This window comes from Phyllobates terribilis, unplaced genomic scaffold, assembly GCF_046119375.1.
Source record: "Phyllobates terribilis strain yellow unplaced genomic scaffold, ASM4611937v1 Scaffold_4__5_contigs__length_816908805, whole genome shotgun sequence".
In the NCBI taxonomy this organism is placed as follows: domain Eukaryota; kingdom Metazoa; phylum Chordata; class Amphibia; order Anura; family Dendrobatidae; genus Phyllobates; species Phyllobates terribilis.
The window spans coordinates 390,084,504-390,103,198 of NW_027362764.1; positions in this window are offsets into that span (position 1 = coordinate 390,084,504).

Here is an 18,695-nt window from a genome sequence, read left to right on the forward strand (position 1 = left end):
CAGCTTCAAAAACTTGTCTGCTGCTATGACAAGGCTTTTTTGCCGCTGCTCTTTCAACCTGACGTAATTGCCTGTAGGAAAGAGTCCTCAATTTGCCCTTATCAGCACGCACACGTGTGTACTGTGAATCAGCTACATACTTCTTGATTGCCAAGACACTTCATCCTGATCATCGCACAATGTTGATTGTAGTCATGCCTTGACCTAAACACTCCACAATTTGTTGCTTCTCAGCAGCCGACACATCCTTTTTCTTTCCCATTTTGGCAGAAAATGTAGGCTGCTTAATAATTTGAGAGAGCCTTCTTAAGTAGTCTTGCCTTTCATTGGACACACCTGCCAAACTAATTAGCACAGGTGTCTGCAATTGCTTACAGTGATATAAAGAGCCCTGACACACATCACCATCAATGAGTTTAACTGACAAACAAACAAATTCTTCCCTTATCACTCCTAAACACTTTTTGCATAATAATTTGGAACGCGGTGTACATGTGCTTTTCCACAAAACACCAGTGGTTCACGTAGTGAATCTTACAGTTCTAACTTGCCAACCGTGGTCTGTATGGAATTGTTCAATAAAGGGCCCAAAATTAAGATAACATAGATGGGAGAGGTCTCTATGAATAGGAATTCCTAAGTATTTGATACCCTGTGAGGGCCAGGCAAAGGGAAAGTTGGACTGGATGGAATCCTATATGGATTTAGGGAGGGAGACATCGAGGGCCTCAGACTTCGCTGCATTGATTTTAAAATTTTACCATGTAACAAAGTGATCTATTTCAGCCATAACAGCAGGGATGGATATATGTGATTTAGTGATATATACTAGGACATCATCAGCAAATAGAGAGCACTTGTACTCGGTGCCTCCCACCTCAATCCACCTAATATTGGGGTTATGGCGAATTGATGAGAGCAGGTGCTCCGTCACTAGGATGTATAAGAGAGGGGACAGAGGACATCCCTGCCTTGTCCCATTGGTGATTGTGAAAGGTGATGAAAATGTTCTGACGCACCCCCTGGGCCTTGGGACACCTGGAGCCGGACCCTTTTTGGTGGATGCTGGTGGTTGTAGTCTTCGTGGCGGCGATCCGGTTCCGTGGCTCAGGGCGGTCAAACCAGTGGCAGAACTATTTATGTGGTTTTGATGTTTAAATGTCCGACTACGCCACCCCTGGATTGCGGTCAGAGTGAACCGCCGCTACAGGGCAGACCGCTAAGGCTGGTGTTGTGGGTGCAGCAGAGCGTAGCATAACTCCCCACGGGAGGAGTATAGCCTCAGGGCAGTGTATACGGAGGATGGGGGTGATGGTGCAGGGCAGCAGCAGTAACGACACGGAGTCAGTGATGCAGTTCAGGGCCTTTACTCACAGTTCTTATTATCCAGACCACGTCTGCAGGTAACGGCTGCCCACGTCGTACTGTGCTCACCAGGTGAGGGGCTCAGACAACTCCCAGATAACTTTGGAGCGCTTCACAGGACCCCCTTTGTGTGTCCTTTGTCTGGCCTTTCTTACCAACACTTCTGTCCGGCTGCCTCGGGCCTCCTCTTGGTAAACTTGGCGCCAGTTTCCCTGACCCTATGTGGTGCCTTCCTAGCGGGTGGAGCAAGGGGCTGCGCCACATAAAATGTCAGAGCCTCCGGTTTCTAGCTGAGGGTCGTTTCCTGCCTCCACTAGTTCGGGGACCGGTCTCCCCCTTTGGCCTGACCCCTCCACGCAGGTGGATTCGGGCGTGCGGTGGCGACTCGCCCGTCCGCACCCCTGGGATCCCTTCATTCCTCGTTCCTGGAGCCTTCTCCGCTCCTCTTCCTTCCTTCTCCCTCTTGCAGGCCTGGGCCTCTGTTACTAGGCCCGCCTCCGGAGCAGAGCTCATGCAGAGCCCCTGCTCCCTGCCACTTCTGCTCAGACTTCTCTGCACTGAACTAAAATGGTGCCCACCTTTTATACTCCCTTCTCAATGCACCCAGGAACTGCTTCCTCCCTGCTCCTGCACTGCAGGGTTCCCCTTCCTCAGTGTTCCCTCCCCCCACTCCAGCCAGGGACAGGGACTGTCGTGCCCATCTCAGGGGCATATTGGTCGCCCTGCCCCACGGCAATGTGGTGTAATGCATGCAGGTGTCGGGTCCTGATCCACACTCCATCCTTATCTGAGAGTGAGATATCACACCTCTGGGTGAGGTGCAATACGTCTGTAGCAACCGAGCCCTCGGTGCTACAGTTCCATTTATCTTCAGCCTAGGTAACGTATTGTGATACAGGGCCGTGATTTTGGCTATAAAAGGGTCCCCTAGACCCCTACCCCAAGCTTTTTAAGAGAATCATATATGGCGTGCCAGGAGACTCTATGGAATGCTTTCTCAGCATCCAACGAGAGTATCTACTTACAAATTTTTAACTGCATCTAGCCCAGGAAATACTTTGTGCCTAGTAGCAGTGTCTGCTAGTCAGCGGATTATCCCGGCTGTTAAGCAAGCTACACCACCTGTAGTTTGGACACTTAATTTTTTCAAAGGAAATGCTTCGGGACCACGGGATACTTAGTGAAGAGCATCAGGAGGCACCCCAAGGCATAGGGGCTGGGACTGGCACTAGGATGCCTTGCGGTGGACAGCCGAGCTCGATCCTTATAAAAGCTTTTTAACTGCAGCAGCTTTAGTGGACGCTACTGGAGCTGGAATTACGCGGCTGCTGGCATGAGACTTGCCCTCCAATAGATCCTTGTAAATGGATTTAAAGTGTATTCATTCAAATTAGAGGGACAATTTAAATTAAAAAGCTTAGAGCTGCCTCCACCACAGGGGGGCTCTCTCGACCCACCAGCGGACAGGCACCAGTATTGGGAGAGGGGGGCTGGCCGTCAGGGTTCACCGCGGCTCTGGCACAAACCCGGCGACACGGAGGTGGCACGGGCAGGAGCGGACTGGCCGTCTCGGCTTCTCACTTTTTGGATTTTAGAAGGGCATGACATGCCTATATCTGTGTCTCCCCCTCCTTTTACTCCTCCACCTCTTTTCTTTTCGCATGACTATATGTACTTGTCACTTTTCCATGTGTTAGTTGTGTCTTCTGAGCAGTTTGTCAGCTTTTGGACACCTTTAAAGGTGTTTTCTATGTGTTTCTATGTGTTTTTGTTTGCCTGCCATTGGTTTTAACGGTGTTCGAAGGTGTTCGACGAACAGTTCGACGAACAGTTCGGCGAACACACGGGTGTTCGACGAACCGAACCGAACTCGAACACTACGGGGGTGGCTCAACACTATTAACAACCTGAAGCACTTTAAATGGACCCACAAACTTAGGACCAAGTTTTTTAGAGAGAATCCTAAACCGCAAGTTCTTCGAGGACAACCAAACCATGTCACCCACAGTAAGCAAATCCACTTTACATTTTCTGTCAAAATACTTCTTGGACTTCTTGTTAGCCTCTTGCAGGTTACAATGTACATTAGTCCAAACTCTCTCCAAATCACCGGAAAAATTCTCCTCCTCCGGCACCGCCGACCCCAATTTGGAGAACGAACCAAAAGACGGATGTCTCCCAGTGCAACAAAAAAAAGGAGAACACCCAGCAGAGGAAGATATATTATTGTTAAAAGCAAATTCTGCCAGAGGCAGAAACTCAGACCACACCTCTTGATTGTCCACCACAAAACAACACAAAAACTGTTCAACATCCTGGTTCTTTCTTTCAGTCTGTCCATTAGACTCAGGATGATAACCAGACGAAAATGACAAATGAACTCCCAACCTGTCACAAAAAGCACGCCAAAAGCGAGCCACAAACTGAGGTCCTCTATCAGAAACAATATCCGTGGGAACGCCATGGAGCTTGACAATCCCCTTAACAAAAGCCTTAGCGAGTGTGTTGGTGCAGGGCAACTTAATGAATGGAACCAAATGACACATCTTACTAAAACAGTCTACGACCACCCAGATGACAGTAAAACCCTCAGACACAGGAAGATCAGTAATAAAATCCATAGAGAGATGCGTCCAAGGCGCAGTAGGAACCTCCAGAGGGAAAAGCAACCCCGCAGCAGGAGTATATGAAGCCTTCAACCTAGCACACACAGTACACTGATGCACCCACTAGATGACTTCCTTCTGCCATCCAGGCCACCAAAAACTGCGACTGATAAGTCTCTTAGTCTCCGAAACCACTGGATGACCTGCCAACCGAGACTCATGACACTCCACAAACAAATCTCTCCTAAAGGCTCTAGGCAGAAACAACCTCCCATGGGGAGTGTTAGATGGACCATCATCTTGAGCATTCAGAATCCCATTCTCCAAATCGGAGTCCAATGCCGCCACCACAACTCCTTTCTGCAAAATGCTCTCCTCCTCCTCGGTACCGACCGTAGGAGAGAAGCTGCGAGATAAAGCATCGGCTTTAACATTCTTAGTACCAGGAATATAGGTAACAGAAAAATGAAACCGAGAAAGAAAAAGTGCCCACCTAGCTTGACGGGCATTCAAGCGCTTGGCAGCATCCAGATAGATCAAATTCTTATGATCTGTGAAAACCTGAAAAGGAAATCTAGCGCCTTCCAAAAAATGACGCCAGTGTTCAAACGCAAGTTTAATAGCCAGCAACTCCCGATTCCCAACATCATAATTCAGTTCGGTTTCCGAAAATCTTTTCGAAAAGAAGGCACAAGGATGTACTCCACCCTTGTTCTCCTGAGACAAAACTGCTCCGACCCCCACCGATGAAGCATCAACCTCGACCAAAAAAGGTTTGGTCTCATCAGGCTGTATAAGGATAGGGGCAGAACTGAACCTCTCTTTGAGATACTCAAACGCTTCAATGGCTTCAGTAGTCAACTGGGTCATATTCGCACCTTTCCTGGTGAGATCGGTTAGAGGTTTAACAATTACAGAAAAATTCTTAATGAATTTCCTGTAATAATTTTCAAAACCCAAAAACCTCTGTATAGATTTCAAATCAATAGGCCTAGGCCATTCCTGCACAGCCTGAACCTTCACAGGGTCCATCTCAAAGCCCTCGCTGGAGACAATGTAGCCTAAAAAACTAATTTTCTGCACAGCGAACTCACATTTCTCCAGCTTAGCAAAGAGTGAATTATCACTCAATAACTGCAAAACTTCACGTACACTCTGCCAATGGGACTCTAAATCTGGTGAATAAATCAAAATGTCATCCAAATACACAACCACATTCTTACCAATCAAAGGTCTCAGGATGTCATTAATAAGGTTCTGAAAAAATGCAGGTGCATTGGTAAGACCGAAGGGCATCACCAGATTCTCAAAATGAGCTACCGGAGTGTTAAAAGCAGTTGTCCATTCATCACCCTCCTTCACACGTAACAAATTGTATGCCCCTCGGAGATCAATTTTTGAGAACCACTTGGCTCCCACTAACTGGTTAAACAAGTCAGGAATTAAAGGCAATGGGTAGAAATTGTGTACGGTAATCTTATTAATTTCACGAAAATCCAGACATGGACATAAACCACCATCCTTTTTTTAACAAAGAAGAATTCGACTGCGACAGGCGACTTAGAAGGTCTAATGTGACCAGCAGCCAGGCTAGTCTCTATGTACTCCTCCAAGGCCTTTCTTTCAGGGATAGGATAAGATTAAACAAGCGACTTTTGGGAAGAGTAGCACCTGGAACAAACTCAATGGCGCAATCATAATCCCTATGAGGAGGTAAAACTTGCGACTCCTCCTCCGAAAAAAACCTCCAAAAATCTTGAATAGGTACCGGTAATTCCCCTTTTTCCACAGCCACAAAGCGACCATTACAACATTTATCATAGCACTTCGGACTCCAAGACTTAATCACATTAGTAGACCAGTCCAACAAAGGATTGTGCAGTTTTAACCAAGGTAATCCTAGAACAACTGGAGAGTGCAAATTATCCAAAACAACCAAGTCCAAAATTTCTTGGTGAACACCATTGATAGTGAGAGGAAATGCAGCAGTCTTGTGAGTAATACATTTCAAAGGAGTGTTATCAATTGCAACCACAGAAATAGGAGATGACAAAGGTTTGGATTTCAATTTAAGGTTTTCCAAAAACCCTTTATCAATCACATTAAGTGTTGAACCACAATCCACAAATACCTGAAATTCAATCAAATCTCCCTGCAGAGTAGTACTCCCAGAAAGGAACACTCCTGCAGAGCGTAAACAAGCTATACGGGTGTAACTGACCTTTTTTTTTTCTTTACTTAAACGACGCTCACAATACTTAATCAAATCATCAGCTTTACCAAAATAAAGACACAAACCTTCGCCGAATCTCCGATCTCTTTCATGAGAGCGGAGTGACATTGCCCCTACCTCCATTGGTTCTCCGCTGTCAGAGCAAATTTTCTGGAAACTAGGACCTGAAGTTACAGGAGTTTTTACATCATTGACCGTGGACCTTATTCTCCTGTCCACTCGAACAGCGAACTGCATAGCTTCCTGCAGAGTCTCAGGTGCAGGGAATGCAATTAGCAAATCCTTAACCCTTTCACTCAGACCAGCAAGAAATAACCTTTTCAGCGCCGAATCATTCCACTTAACTTCTGAAGCCCATCTCCTGAAGTGTGTGCAATAAATTTCAACATCATCTGACCTCTGATTCAAACGTCTAAGTTCTGATTCAGCAGATGAGATTCGATCAGGATCGTCATATAATGGCCCCATAGCAGAAAAAAATTCCTCAACAGAACTTAAACACGGATCATTAGGTTGGAGAGAAAAGGCCCATCCCTGTGGTTCTTTGCGCAAAAGTGACATAATAAAACCAATGCGCTGTGATTCATTCCCAGAGGACCTCGGTCTCAAACGAAAATATAACAAATAAGCATTTTTAAAGGAAAAAAAATCTTGCTATTTACCATAAAAAATATCAGGCAGTCCTACCTTCGGTTCCACAAAATGCACTCCAGGACAGCTACTCACATGTTACTGAAGCTCGGCCAACCTCCAGAGACAATCCCTGCAGGCGTTGAGCTAACTCCTGGACGGAAACCATATTGATCCCCGAATTTCTTTCCTTTTAATTTTTTTTGGGCTGGACTTACTGTTATGATCTGCAACATAAACTAAGGAAAGAAAGGGAAAAGCTGTCCCTACAGTAAGACTAAGCTGAAGCCCTACGATGTAGCGGGCAGCCTGTTCCTTGTGAACAGACCCGCCTTCGTCCTCAGCTAGTCTGAACGGAGACCTATAGAATAAAGGGAGGGGTCCCTAAAAGAACTAAGGACTGGGACAAAAATGGGACACCTCCTAACTGAAGTTGTTGCAGAGCAAAAAGACAAACTGACAAAAAGTACTAGAGGTCCTAGAGGACCAAGCAAACTAGACAGAGATAGGCACCGAAGCACCTGGCTAGAGAGACAGGCAAAAAGCACTGAAGTCCAGCAAAGCCAGAAGGGCGGAGCTGGAATATATAGGCAGCTGGTCACGTGACCGCAAAACACAAGATAACAAAAACTAACAGGAGGGTTCAAACACAAAGTTTTCTGTACTGGTTTGCTGGTGTCACATTAGCAGAGCCACTGAGGGGCTAGAACAACAGAACACTCTATAAGTGACCTCATTTTACAAATTGCAGTGAGAATATTGACACCACTGCTATGTCATAGAGCTTTATACCATTGGGTGGTGAAGAACTAATAATTACATTTTTATCGCTAAAATTTTGATTTAGCCCAAGATTTTTCATCTTCACAGGGGGAAAAGGGTAAAAAGGCACCACAATTTGTTGTGAATGTTGCAATCCTCCACATAAGGCTGTACAGTGCTGCTTAACAATATGGTAGGGGTTGGGAGGGAAGTGCGACACTGATTTTTTTTAGAATAGTGTGTGACCCGTTATTGGAATTTCCTCCCCTTTCGGAATTAATTTATGGGTGAGGTGACAATTTTGACTGTATGGGCATTTTTTAGAAACAAACATGCAGTGGAAGTTGCAGAGGAAAAATTGCAAATATGCCATTGTAGTGCAAATACACTGTAGTGATCATACATCGTGCCCAGCTTGTGCTATTGGAGCCAGGCACCTATAAATTAAGTAGGCTCTCCTCACTTCATTAATGTCAAACATGTGGATGCTAACTGTGGTTTAAGCACATTGTGGGGCTCAGAAGGGAACAAGCATTTGGATTTGGGAGCACAGATTTTGCTATATTTCATTTGGTGGGAGCCATGTCGCTTTTTCAAAGCCTTTGTGCTACCTGTAAGTTGGACATCCTTACCTCTTATATTTCTGTTAACAGTTGACGGACTTGAGTGGGGACTTGTTATTGATGGCATTTTGGTATACGAAATATTTTGTAATAGTTCATATTAATCCTGTGCTCTACGCTGAGTGCTTACATTAGGGTTTCCATCGAAATATCAGAAATACGTGAATCAGATGAAACTCCTGAGGGATCTATTGACTATAATGAGGCAGCAAAGTTACTCTGAACTCCATTTGGCCTTTGTTCAGTGGTGTCTGGCTTTTCAGAGGTGCACAAAACTGTTGCTGACCGTGCTTTTGTGCATGCCTAAAAAGACACCTAAAAAGACGAACCTGCTGCATCACAGGGCAGGAAGTGTCCACGGTGCCTCAATCTGCCTCATTATAGGGAATCTTCCGCAGGGGTCCCATCTGAATCACATGTTTCAGAGATTTACACGGAAACCCTGATGTAAGTGTTCAGCACAGAGCGTAGGATAACTGTGAGCTGAGCCTTACTACAATCTTTAGGAAGTAGAATAAACAAATCAACAGCAGCTGAAGAATTGGTTTTGTTTATTTTTACACTGTTCCTCATGCGGTATAAGTGATTAGATGACTTTATTCTTTGGGTCACTGCGATTTATATGGATTTTTTTATATTTGGTAATAACACAAATTAAAAAAGTTTATTTTTTTAAACCAGAAACAGTTTCTGCATCATATTTTGAGAGCTACAATTTTTCTATATTTCTGCTGACATAGCCATGTGAGGGCTTGTTTTTTTCTGGACAAGCTATTTTTTGTTCGCTTTCTATTCTGATTTTTATGAGGCAGAGTGAATAAACAACAGTAAATTAGGAATTGTTTTTTGGGCTTTTTTCATGCTGTTCACCATATGGTAAGAGTGATAAGGCAGCTTAATTCTTTGGGTCAGTATGATTACAGCGATACCAAATTTATATAATTTGTTTATGTTTTCCCACTTTCACACAATAAAAACAATTACATAGAAAAAAATAATTGTTTCTGCATCACTGTAATCTGAGAGTTATAGCTTGTTTTTTGCGGGACAAGATAATGTTTGCAGCAATACCATTTTTATTTTATTTTTTATCATGTTTTATTCCATGCTTTTTTTTTTTTTTTGCTGAAAAGCAGTTTTATGCAACATTTTTTACAGCGTTCACTGAAGGGGTTAACTTGTGTGACAGTTTTATAGATCAGGTCATTACAGACGTGGCTATGCCAGTAATGTGTACTTTTTTGTTTATTTTTACTTTTACATAACTATACATATTTATTAGTATTTTTTTTTAAACATTTCATTGAATTTTTTACTTAGTCCCTCTATGGGACTTTAATTTTTATGACTCTGATTGCTCTTAGACCATGCTCTGAGCATCGTCTAAACAGACCTCCATAGCTGACAGATCAGGAGGTTGTCCTGTGACGTCATGCTGTCATGTCAACAATCGAGCCCTGGAGCTTCTCCCAGCCTTCTAAATGCTGCAATTGCTATGACAGCTGGATTTAAAGAGTTAAACAGCCAAGGGTAGAGCTCCTGGCAGTGACAGCGGGGTCTCGGCTATCACTTAAGCCAAACTCAGCTCTGGCGCCCACATGACTGCCATAACATACCGATACATCCATTTGCTGGAGTGCACCTCAAAATATGATGTACCCTCTTCAGGTCAACCCATAGATTTTCAATTTGATTCTGGTCTGGACAATTCCAAAACTTTGATCTTCTTTTGTTGAAGCCATTCTTTTGTTGATTTGGATATATGCTTAGGGTCATTGTTGTGCTGAAAGGTGATATTCCTCTTAATTTTGAGCTTTTTAGCAGCAGCCGGAGAGTTTTCTTTCTACATTGACTGATATTTACAACTGCTTATAATTTTCTCCAACTTGAATATAGTTGATGAAAAACAGCCCAAAAGCATAATGCTGTCTGCAGCATGCTTCACTGCGGGTATGGTGTTCTTTTGGTGATGTGCAGTGTCAATCACCTGGAGTGCTACTGGGAAAAGCCAGCTAAGGGCAATGCTATACTAGTCTCATTCCTGACCGGTCCTTCTAACTATATTTTTTCTGAAACCTGGCTGCAACCATAATTCATGGTACTTGTGGTTTGTTCAGCAGTGGCATAAATCGAGTGAAGGGTTCTCTGAAACATGTAACATACCAACTTTTAAGTATACTTGGCTTCTTGGTAACCTATTAGTATGCATCTATTATCTTTTGATTTTGTAATCAATTGAAAGTACTGGTAAAAGGACTAGTTTGATAATTATTTTTTGTTCACATTTATATGTATGTTTAAGCAAATAATAGTTTTATTTGAAAATGACAAAGCCTTCCTGACATAACAATCATATATAAAACAAAACATTTCAATGTCTTAATAATTTCAGCGCATTTGAACGACTCAGGTGTTCATTTGTAGAGAGTAATTTCATTGTAAAGCCCAGAACCTATCATTGATTGTTGAAAATAAATAAAAAAAACACTCTTGACTTTTATTGTTGTAGAGAGTAATTATAATTCACAAGGCCAGACCTTTTTGTGCCATTGAATGCTTCATTTGTGGGTTTCATGGGCAGATACATTAACTTCTCTAAGCTTGTTTCGTTAGAATGCTATTACTCATTGAGGACTGATCAATACGTCATCTATACAGCATCTTGAAAGTGGTTGTCTGGATCCATTGTGGACTTGCTGATAATGACTTCTTTATTCAAGCTAGCATGTAGGAACAAGGAGATAAAGAAAGGAAAGGAGAATTATAGCATATGCTCATGAAAGTATTTCAAAGGATATAAGCGGGAGAAAAAAAGCCTGTCGATAGAGAATAAGAGAATATGAACAGCAGCAAAGCTAAAAGTTATGTATGAAAATCAGGAGGAAAAGAAAATGTCTTAAACATTATGCAAAGCAAGTTCACTTTTATAAAGCTGCTTTTGAAACCAGTCATCCCTGTGGGGATTAAATTGCCCTACAGGTTTTTTAATCCTGATGCTTGCTATAATAAATGAGTAATTTCCTCTCAGTTTTCTATGTGTACCACATCTTTGCTTATAATTTTTTTTAGTAGAAAAATAGATTTAGAGAAATATTTAAAATAAATATTAAATTGACACCACATACGTATTTTACATGACCTTCGTTAAGTTATGAACTTTATCTAAAAATATTCTCATGAATAGTTTTATTCTCTTAGGCTCCTAAAAGAGAGGTGTCCTAAAGCAAAGATCAATCTGAGCCCTTATCATAGTCCTGAGTTTTGCCCCGCAGGATAAATGGGCTTGATACAGTCATGTCAACTTACCCTGTTTTACAAGAAGTCATCCTGTTATCAGCCAACATATTTGTAGTTTGCTGGCAAGCACTGTGGTAGAGAGTGAAGGACTCCACAGTACACATGGAGGGCTCAGTTGGTGACTAGTGATTGGTGGATCACTTGAAATTCAAATTCAGTGACGAGCAGGACTCGGGGTCAATTGACCTTGTAAGATGATGGCGCACATCATAACATCATAATGTCATGAGCCTCTGATGAACTTTGACCCCAGAGGTCAGAAATCTTGTTCTATAGTGACTGCTGAAAGAAGAGACCCCAAGGACCAGGCAGAGAGAAGGTGAGCAGTGGGGTGAGTATTTTTTTAACTATTTGCCGGCCTTTTATGATTCACCAAAATGGCAGGCCCTGCATTTTTTTTATGCTTGCTAAAATGAATTGCAAAGCATTTGAGTTCGCTTAGAACGGCGAATTTCTGAAAATTCAACCTGAACTTGATGCTCTGCTGATCGATCCCATCTCTAGTGATAACCTATTGCTGGTAGCAAAAAGAAAAAAGGAGGAATCAGCTCACCCACCTAGAAGATCGCAGCACGGAACGAGTAGTGCAACCGGACGTCCTGTACATATGAGAAACCAAAAAACTCCAGCTGAACGAATCTTCTAAATCAAGCATTTTATTGGGTCATAGAAAAATATAAAAAGTCCACCTTGGGAAAGGAACAGCAATGCTTAAGAACATATAGTTCGAAACGCGTTTGCTGTTCCTTTCCCAAGGTGGACTTTTTGTATTTTTCTATGACCCAATAAAACGCTTGGTTTTAGAAGATTCATTCAGCTGGAGTTTTTTGGTTTCTCAAACCTATTGCTGGTGGAACCTTTGTGCTGCAGAATATTGTTTGCTGATCACTGGGCAGTTAAAGGCCAAAGACACGGAGAACTCTGCTGTTGAGCATCTTTAGTAGCAAAAGTCTATGGTGTACCTAATATAGGGGTGCAGAGCATTAGCAAAATGCATAATACTATTTATATTTGATAGTGTAACTGTTCTTTAGTACATATAGAACAATTTACAATATTTACATATATAAACATATAGACGTATTTATAGATTTATATTATATATCTATATATACGTCTATACACATTTGCAGTGTGTCTTCAGCAAAATGGCACCAGACCGCGCGGTATGGGCACTCGCGTATTCCGGCACCACACTCCTCCCCTGGCCTCCGGCAGGACAGGACACGGCAGCGCTGGAGCACAGGGAAGAAATGTGAGTAAAGGTGTTTATTTTTTTGGATGTGTGCAGCGTGATAGGGATGAGGGGTGCCATACATACCAGGATTGGGGGGTGAGGGGGCCACACATACCAGGATAGGGGGATGAGGGGTGCCATGCATACCAGGATGAGGGGTACCATATAAACAAGAATAGGGATGCGGGGTACCATGCATACCAGGATGAGGGTTGGGGTGCCATGCATACCAGGATTGGGGCATGAGGAGGCCATACATACCAGGATTGGAGGATGAGGGGTGCCATACATACCAGAATAGGGATGAGGGGTACAGTGCATACCAGGATGAGGGATGTGGTGCCATGCATACCAGGATGAGGGGTACCATATATACCAGGATAGGGAAGAGGGTACCATACATACCAGGATGAGGGGTACCACACATACCAGGATAGGCATAAGGGGTACCATACATACCAGGATGAGGGATGGGGTGCCATGCATATCAGGATTGGGGGGTGAATGGTGCCATGCACACCAGGATGAGGGATTGGGTACCATACATACCAGGATTGGGGAATGAGGGGTGCTATACATACCAGGATTGGGGTGAGGGGTGCCATATATACCAGATTTGGAATGAGGGGTGCCATGCATACTAGGATTGGGATGAGGGGTGCAATGTATACCAGATTTGGAATGAGGTGTGCCATGCATACCAGGATGGGTATGAGGGGTGCCATGCATACCAGAATTGGGGATGAGGGGGCCATGCACACCAGGATTGGGGATGAGGGGTGCCATGCATACCAGGATTGGGGATGAGGGGTGCCATGCATACCAGGATTAGGGATGAGGGGTGCCATGCATACCAGGATTGGGGATGAGGGGTGCCATGCATACAAGGATTGGGGATGAGGGGTGCCATGCATACCAGGATTGGAGATGAGGGGTGCCATGCATACCAGGATTAGGGATGAGGGGTGCCATGTATACCGTATACCAGGATTGGGGATTAGGGGTGTCATGCATACCAGGATTGGGGATGATGGGTGCCATGCATACCAGGATTGGGATGAGGGGTGCCATGCATACAAGGATTGGGGATGAGGGATGCCATGCATACCAGGATTGGGGATGAGGGGTGCCATGCATTCCAGGATTGGGGATGAGGGGTGATATGCATACCATGATTGGGGATGAGGGGTGCTATATGCATACCAGAATTGGGGATGAGGGCTGCCATGCATACCAGGATTGGGAATGAGTGGTGCCATGCATACCATAATTGGGGATGAGGGGTGCCATTCATACCAGGTGTAACATCCCTGGCGGCGTGCTTGCATAGTGAACCACCTCCCACTATGCAAGACCGCAATCTTAACTGTCAGTCCAGCCTGCAAACCTTGCTCCAGTTCATGCTGTGTGCATGTCTCTTGTCTGATTGCTTAGGGCAGCGGCCCGGTTACTTCCTAATTCTTATAGCTGCTGTGGGAGCACTCCTAATGCGTCCCCAGCCTATTGCTGTGAGTCACTGTATATTTAAATCCCCTCCACCCAGAAGGAGGTGCCTGAGCAACACTAACTATCAGTGTGCTCCTTGCCTCTGAGTTGCCAGGTCTTGTCCTGTATCTTGTCTGGTTCTGCCACTCTGGGGGTGCATACCCAGGCCTGTTATCTCTGTCTTCTAGTCTGTTTCTGCCACCCTCGCGGCTGCATACTCAGGCCTGTTATCTCTGATTTCTAGTCTGTTTCCGCCATTCTGGGGGCTGTATACTCAGGCCTGTTATCTCTGACTTCAAGTCTGTTTCCTCCACTCTGGGGGCTGTATACCCAGTCCTGTTATCTCTGACTTATAGTCTCTTTCCGGCACTCTGGGGGCTGTATACCCAGGCTCGTTCTTGTATCTCGTTGCAGTAGCAGTTCCTGTCTGAACTGTATCCTAGTCTGTTACCTGTTTGTCTCTATGTCCGTACCTTTCCTTTTCCTGCAGTATCTGACCCTGCACCTAACTCCAACTCGTTGTCTCTGTACTTCTGTTTGTGAGTTTTGTGTCCACTCACTACTACATAGTAAGTACCTTGTGTGTATCTGGTTCTGCTTGTCCCTTTTCCCTTCCTCCGTATCTACCTTCTGTGTTCTAGCCATCTTCCTGCATTTTCCAGTCTGTTCCATGTGAAAAGAGCCCTGTCCTCTCTGCCTGCACCTTCAGCCCTGTTCTGCTCTGCCTTGTCCACCGCACCTGTGGTTTCGCTCCGCTCTGTCTTGCTCACCGTGTCAGCGGTCTCCCTCTGCTCTGTCTTGCTCACCGCACTAGCGGTTCCTCTCTGCTCTGCCTTGTCCACCGCACCTGCGGTTTCGCTCTGCTCTGTCTTGCTCACCGTGTCAGCAGTCTCCCTCTGCTCTGTCTTGCTCACCGCACTAGCGGTTCCTCTCGGCTCTGCCTTGTTCACCACTCCAGCAGTCTCCCTCTGCTCTGTCTTGCTCACCGGACCGGCGGTTCCTCTCTGCTCTGCCTTGTCCACTGCTACTGTGGTTTTGCTCTGCTCTGCCTTGTCCTCCGCTCCGGCGGTTTCGCTTTACTCTGCTTGTCTACCGCATCCGCGGCTCTGTTCCTGTCTCCCAGTCTGTACTGGACCCTATCCAGCCTGCGCTCCAACCTGCTAGTACCTCCCTGTCTGCTCCCCAGCCGTGCTTGCCAGTATCTCCCTGTCTGCATTCCAGCCATGCTTGCCAGTACCCACCTGTCTGCATACCACCCATGCTTGCCAGTACCCACTTGTCTGCATACCAGCTGTGCTTGCCAGTACCCACCTGTCTGCATACCAGCCGTGCCTGCCAATACCCACCTGTCTGTATGCCAGTCTAACCTGCCTGTTCCTGCATTCCCTGGTGTGGGCCAACAGCTGTGACCGGGGTCTGACCTGGCATAGCACCTGGTCCCTCTGCTCGGTTCATCCTTGGTTCACGGAGTTGACTAAGCCGCCATGCGACCTTGGTCAGATCGGGTTGATACTTAGTTACGCCCCTCCAGGCACTCCTCGGTTCATGGTACAGTGGGATCACTAATCACACTCACGCCAGTCAGTCTGGGTGTGAGCATAACACCAGGATTGGGGTTGAGGGGTGCCATGCATACCAGGATAGGGATGAGGGGTGCCATGCATACCAGGATAGGAATGAAGGGTACCATGCATACCAGGATAGGGATGTGGGGGGTCAATGCATATCAGGATTAGGATGAGGGGTCATGGATACCAGGATAGGGATGAGGGGTAACATGTATACCAGGATGAGGGATGGGGTGCCATGCATACCAGGATAGGGATGAGGGGTGCCATACATACCAGGATAGGGATGAGGGATGGGGTACCATGCATACCAGGATAGGGTTGAGGAGTGCCATGCATACCAGGATGGGGGTGAGGGGTGCCATTCATACCAGGATTTTGGGTGAGGGGTGCCATGCCTACCAGGATTTGGAGTGAGGGGTGCCATGCATACCAGGATTGGGGGTGAGGGGTGCCATGCATGCCAGGATTGGGGGTAAAGGGTGCCATGCATACCAGGATTGGGGATGAGGGGTGCCATGCATTCAAGGATTGGGGATGAGGGGTGCCATGCATTCCAGGATGGGGATGAGGGGTGCCATGCATACCAGGATAGAGATGAGGGGTGCCATGCATTCCAGGATTGGGGTTGAGTGGTGCCATGCATACCAGGATAGGATGGTGGGTACAGGAGGGGGGCAGCACATACCAGCATGGGAGACCATATACCAATAACAATGCTCACCACCCGGGAGTATAACGGGTTCAATAGCTAGTATATATATATATATTGAGCTATTGAGGAGACAACTAAACTCCTGAAGCAGCAGATCCAACAGCAGCAATGGCAGATGGAGCTCCTGGCAGAGGATTCTGCAGCAGATAAACTGCCCCTCCCCTCAAGTCCAGGTGATGACTCATACGTCTGGAAGGCAGTATGACAAGCCATGCAAAAGATTACCCCAGATGATGATGTTGAGGCATTTTTGACAGTTTCGAAAGGGTAGCAGAGTGGGAGATGCAGTGGGCGGAGATGCTGGCCCCTATTTAACTGGCAAGCCTCAAAAGGCTTATTATGACCTGACATTACAGGATGCTCAGGAGTATGCCAAATTAAAAACTGAGATATTGGCACGCTCAGGAGTGACTATGTCTGTTAGAGCTCAAATGGTCCACCACTGTACATATTGTGGTGACAAATCCCCTCGCTGCCAAATGTTCGACCTACTACATCTGGTACAGAAGTGGTCGCAGCCGGAGTCCTCTACCCCAGCCCAGATGGTCAAGCGAGTTGTTATGGACAGATTCATCCACTACCTTGCTAGGCCGGTGTAGACCTGGGTTGCCCAGGGAGACCCCCGGAATGCGGACGACTTGTTTGACCTAGTGGAAAGGTACTAGATGGTTGAAAAGTCCTTAAAGAAACCAGGCAGTGTTGCTTCCCCGTACTGGGGTACCCAGAAGGAGCTTGACTCTCAAAAGAAGGGTAATAAAGCTACAACTGGCAGGAGTCCAAGGTCCCAAGGGGTCGCTGAGGGGTTTGCCAAAGGCCGCTGAAAAGTATTTAATTTGTTGGAGATGTCATGCTTCTGGGCATATAGCTGTTCGTTTCCCTATGTTCACAAAACAGATGGACTGCAGGATAGGGAGTCGCTATTTGTATTATGCCTGTTATGATCTGCTACAAGCACTAAGGAAAGACAGGAGATCTGTCCCTACAATAGAACTAAACTGGATCCCTGCGATGTAATGGGGAACCTGATCCTGCGATCAGACCCGCTAAAGTCCTCAGCTAGTCTGTACGAAGACCTATAGATGCAAGGGAGGGATACCTACAAGAACTAGGGACTGGGATAAAGTTGGACACCTCCTAGCAGAAATAGTAGCAGTAAAAGACAAACACACAAAATAGAACATAGAGGTCTGAAGACCTAGCAAAACTAACAGAGAAAGGTAACAGAGCACCAAGCTAGCTCAAGAGTAGTAATTACAATGAAGTCCAGCAAGGCCAGGAGGACGGAGCCGGATTAAATAGGCAAAAAAGGTCATGTGACCAGCAAACTAGAAAAAAAACAACAGGAGAGTTCTAACAGTAACCCCTCTTCTAAGAGGATCCTCCGGATCCCGTAGGCCCAGGCTTATCAGGAAACCTCCTGTGAAACGCTCTGACAAGTCTGGAAGCAGAAACATCATCCGCCCTCACCCATGAGTTATACTCGGGTCCGAAACCCTTCCAAGCGACGAGATACTGCAAACTCCCTCTATACCGTCTAGAATTTAGGATGCGGGAAATTTCATATTCCCCGTCCTCCACCACCAGAGGAACAGTGGCAGAGGCGTCACCAACCGACACATCAGCTCTTTTCAACAGAGAAACATGAAACACCGGATTAATCTTCCAGGAGGTAGGAACCTCCAACCTAACAGCAGATTGGTTAACTATCTGATGCACCTTAAAGGGCCCTACAAACTTGGGACCCGATTTTTTAGAAGGAATCCTCAATCGCTGATTCTTAGAGGACAACCAAACCATGTCACCAATAGCAAATGAAACCTCTTGCCGTTTCCTATCAAAGTACCTCTTAGATTTTTTGTTAGCCTCCTGAAGATTATCACGCACATCCGTCCAAACTCTCTCCAAATCACCGGAAAAACTCTCCTCCTCAGGCACAGCCGATACCAATTTGGAGAATGACCCAAAAGACGGATGTCTCCCAGAACAACAAAAAAAAGGCGAACACCCAGCAGAAGAGGATGTATGGTTGTTAAGAGCAAACTCAGCAAGTGGCAGAAACTCAGACCACCCCTCCTGATTGTCTGCCACAAAACAACGCAAGAACTGCTCAACATCCTGGTTCTTTCTTTCTGTCTGGCCATTAGACTCAGGATGATATCCGGATGAAAACGACA